This window comes from Ornithodoros turicata, unplaced genomic scaffold (genome assembly GCF_037126465.1).
Source record: "Ornithodoros turicata isolate Travis unplaced genomic scaffold, ASM3712646v1 ctg00001170.1, whole genome shotgun sequence".
NCBI classification, from domain to species: Eukaryota; Metazoa; Arthropoda; class Arachnida; order Ixodida; family Argasidae; genus Ornithodoros; species Ornithodoros turicata.
The window spans coordinates 123,672-128,036 of NW_026999487.1; the positions used below are offsets into that span (position 1 = coordinate 123,672).

The following is a 4,365-nucleotide window of genomic DNA, read 5'->3' on the forward strand; positions in this document are numbered from 1 at the left end:
AGTTGATGTCGTCGTTTCGAGATTCGAGCTGCTTGAACTACATAGTATCTGTGTACAATGTTCACTCACACAAGAGAAAGAGACAACAGTGGAAATCGCTAATGGCACAAGCTTGCAGAAACAGGAAACCGAAACTACAAAAAATATTCGGAATCACACACAGACTCTATTCATAACCATCATTTCCTCTTATTTTTAAACGCTTGAATCTTTCATCAAATTTGGCTGATAATGGATAACAACAAAATATTTGTTCTGAATTGTCGTTGCAACAGCAGATCGCTATGCGTCGCCTCGTACGCGCCCCGATTTTCCCGCCTTGAAGCTGTAAGTTGGCGTCGTTGCTATTTTCGGCTATTTTGTTCTCTCGGTTCTGTTCGTTTTTGTCTATAGAGTGAGCTTTCAAGATGATGCACGTGATTGTGATGTGGCCGGACACCACACTGTTTGACGTGTACCCTATCAGCGCACTTTGCGACGCTGAGTTGCAACGAAACCTCAAGAGAATCTCAAAAGCGTTTCTGAACTGAAAGGGCAGTTGGTTGAAATCAAGTGGCGTGCAAAGAGGCACCCGTCGTCTCGTTACATATTAACTGCAGGCAAGTGCTTACTTCTATCTTGAAAGCTCTCTGCCGACAGCGTTTTTTCTGTCCTGTTTATGACCAAATTCATGTGCGACGCCTCTTTGTCTCAATAATAGACACTGATTATCAACGATCGCGGCGTCATGCTTGTGTAGTCTATGTTTTACTTTAGAAAGGTCGCACTTATTCCATGCAGGTTCACAAATCGAAATGGAAAGAAAACGGGATCGGTATGCGAAGGCACTGCAAGTGGCAAGGGAAATCAGTTCCATGACTGTTAGTTACACTCAGTTCGAACTAAACAAAACTGCGGGGCCTTCTGTTGACAGGCAGCGAGCCTACTCTTCTGAGACGTCACTAGATTGATACATATCAATCTAGTTAGGGTGTTCGTGCCGCAGCTTAGTTACTGTTGGGGTTGTCGTTACTGTTACAAATTTGCGTTCGTATTTTTACCGTGTTGGTAATGGGTGAGCGCGATTCGAAACAGAAATTAAGAGGAAGCCCGTACTGTTTTGTGATCAATTTCATGGTTTTGACATGCGGAGAAGGCTCGTTTCACCCTGCCTTGTTTGCTAAATTCCAGTGCTCCCAGGTTTATCTTGGGAAAGCTTCCCCCTTCACCTAGAGTTATTGTGTCAGTGATTGCTCGACTCGTTCTAGCATGAAGCTGAGAGGGATAGCTGCCAGGACTGTGAAGAACTGAAAAGACAGCTGAAGAGCGCAGAGGAGGGGCAAAAGGCAAATGCAGAGGAACGTGACCAGCTGAAAAGAAAATTGGAGAACTCAGAGAAAAAATACGGTATTGTATGGGGGGGCCAACCAACCTGTTCCTGACTACTGATTTTCTAGAATTGGGACGGATGCTAAGACGCATGAAGAAGACTGTGAGCCAGATTGAACAGCTCTTGCCCAATCCGACAGCAGAAGCCAGCAAGGTGAAAAATTGCTTATCCTCATTGTTGTTGCTTCCATGCCATATACAGAACACTGTAGTCATAAGGGACGCATATACAGTGGCGTAGCCAGACCTCCAAGGTAAGGGGACTATGTACCCCCCCCCCCCCCCGCTGATCCTGTATGCGACACACACAGAAGCCTGTGCACACTGCGAAGTGCGGATGAACAAAAAAAAAAGTTGATTGGGACGTTCGCAATACGATTACATGTAAGGCTGCCGTGACCAATGAGGTGGTGTCACGAGATTGGAAATATTTTGAAAAGCTCATACATTGAAAACCATTCAAGAGTGCTGCTAAGCTAGACGACATGATGTGAGAGGACTTTTGCGATCGTCACACTACCCCCCTCCCCCCCACCAGTTACGTTCTTCTCGGATTTGCACATTTGCATAGGTCGGTCCGTGGCAGGTTGGTGCCCCCCCCCTAGCCCTCCCGTGGCTATGCCACTGCGCATATGTGTGATACCATGGCTCTTGGTGCAGATATCGAGATAATGATTACTGTTCGCTCGTGTACTTATCATAGGAACACGTGAAGAGATCAATAACTCATTGAGGCGCAACCACTTTCAGGTTGACATCGGATATGGAGTGCTTGTGGAGGCAACCACTCTTGCAAGAATCGAGTCTCAATGTGCAAACCCTGCCAACACATATGCACGGGTGCTATTGAGCAATGTCTTCGGACGGGAGAACCGTATTGGGAAGTCGCTCTACGGAGTGCAATCGAATGCCAACATGGGCAGTGATGCGAAGCCGCCATTGGACCGTGAGAAGCTGGATGCTGTTCTTGGTACGTAGACTCACTTCTGTGAGGCCTACAATGGTGAGCCGATTCTGTCATTACCTCCCCCTATGCCCAGTACGTAACCTAGGGTAGTAGACTTCCTCTGACACAAGTTAAGAAACGATAAAAAAAAGATGGGATAACAAAGTAGCCCATAATGCGACGATCCGAGGTGGTCAGTGTCCAGACTGGTCGGGTTCAGAGTACCTGTGGTTAGGTTAAAATGGGACGTGGTCAAGCGCATAGGCACGATGTTTAGTAAAGACAACAATTTGTATGTTTATCCAAGACAGGATTCTATTCCAAAGTCAGAATAGTATAGACAAAGCCCAGCAACCTTGCTTAAAAGGGTTCCAAACGGGGGTATCACATGGTCACACAATATCCGCTTACAACATAAGGTGAACAGAATAAGCCACCCATAGTTAAATAAAGCACCCAAACTCACTTTAAAAATGATGAAAGATTAAAGTCACTGAAAAGGTTAGCCAGCTGTAGGATTCGAACCAACATCTTTTCTATTACCCATCCAGGGCTCTAGCAATTGAGCTAAGCTAACACGCCTTCTCGCGACTTCCAGGGTGCGTCATCTGAAGGGACAAACCAGTCACTCTCTCTCACTCATCCTCCTTTCACTCTTACATTTTTGCACACACATACGACAGGGATCGACGCAAGCGGCAAATGTTGAACAAAAATGTAAGAGTGAAAGGAGGATGAGTGAGAGAGAGTGACTGATTTGTCCCTTCAGATGGCGCACCCTGGAAGTCGCTGAGAAGGCGTGTTAGCTTAGCTCAATCGGTAGAGCCCTGGACCGGTAATCCAGAAGACGTGGGTTCGAATCCTACAGCTGGCTAGCCTTTTCAGTGACTTTCATCTTTCATCGTTAATTTCTTAGGCAACTTGAGGCCTTGTATGTTATTGTCCCTTCAATGTTGTTCCAGCCTCAGAACATCAGTTCTCTCTTGTTCACTTTAAAAAATGATGACAGACAAGCAGACCAATGGCCGTCTTTTTCCCATTTTCCACATGTGGTCATCCAGATCTCAAATAACGGCTAGGGGAAACAAGTGTGACAAAATAGTCTGAGCACAGCTGGCCATTCCTGACCGATCCTGACTTGCACAAGATACTGAGAAATACCGTCACACCCTGCAAACACTGACAAATGGCTTCGGGGGATTCAACCCACCATTTGTCGAACAGCCATTTACACGAATCAAAAATAATATATCACAACATGAGAGAAGCGTTGGTGCCTGAACGAGCCACGCTGAGTGCGAGACATAAACAGTCGTAGCTTGGAGCACCTTCAGTGGTAAATGTAATAACTTGCCATTTTTTCAGCAACTGAATACATCATTGATGTCATTGAGATTCTAGGTCATTGGGTAGGGTACAAGGGTAGCCATGTCTAAATGGAATTGAGCTGGTTAGTAAACTTCTAGAGTAAAAAAAAAAAAAAAACGCTGTGACCGGTATGCCCAACACGCTGCACAATGACCTGCCTCACCCGGTTCTCCTACCCTGTGTTGTACTGAACCGCATAAAATAGATACATAAATTACAAGATACACTGTACTTTTATGAACCCCATAAAATAGTTGGTGGGTAGAAATCCAGCAAACCGGTAGAGATGTAGGAAGGGAGTTGCCTCAGGACAGAAGCCGCCGATATTTAAGAACATTCCAGAACAAGAAACATATTCCCAACATATTCCCAGAAGAAGAACAGTCTCTGTTCGAAATATCGGCGGCTTCTGTCCTGAGGCAATTCCCTCCATAAAATAGTTGTACTACTTAACGGCAGATACATAAATTACGAGATACACTGTACTGTTTTCATTTTTGTTGTGTATGTTATAACACTGGCCTCGCACATTAATTGTACCTGTTACATTTGTGCTTCTTTTTGTTAGCACAGCACACGTAAGTAGAGAGACAGCTTCCAAATACTTACATGGCTTCGGTGACAGCTAGAGACTCCCTGCACTAATTTCCGGTGCAAGCATTAGGGCTGTCTTCGAATGGAAT

The 4,365-nt window shown here is 45.2% G+C and overlaps 1 non-coding gene across 1 annotated transcript; it reads left to right on the top strand.

Annotated features, from left to right (window-relative positions):
- Positions 1-3,115: 3,115 nt before the first annotated feature.
- On the top strand, positions 3,116-3,188 carry Trnat-ggu (transfer RNA threonine (anticodon GGU)). Its single transcript has one exon. It is a non-coding gene; the product is annotated as a tRNA-Thr (tRNA).
- Positions 3,189-4,365: the final 1,177 nt, after the last annotated feature.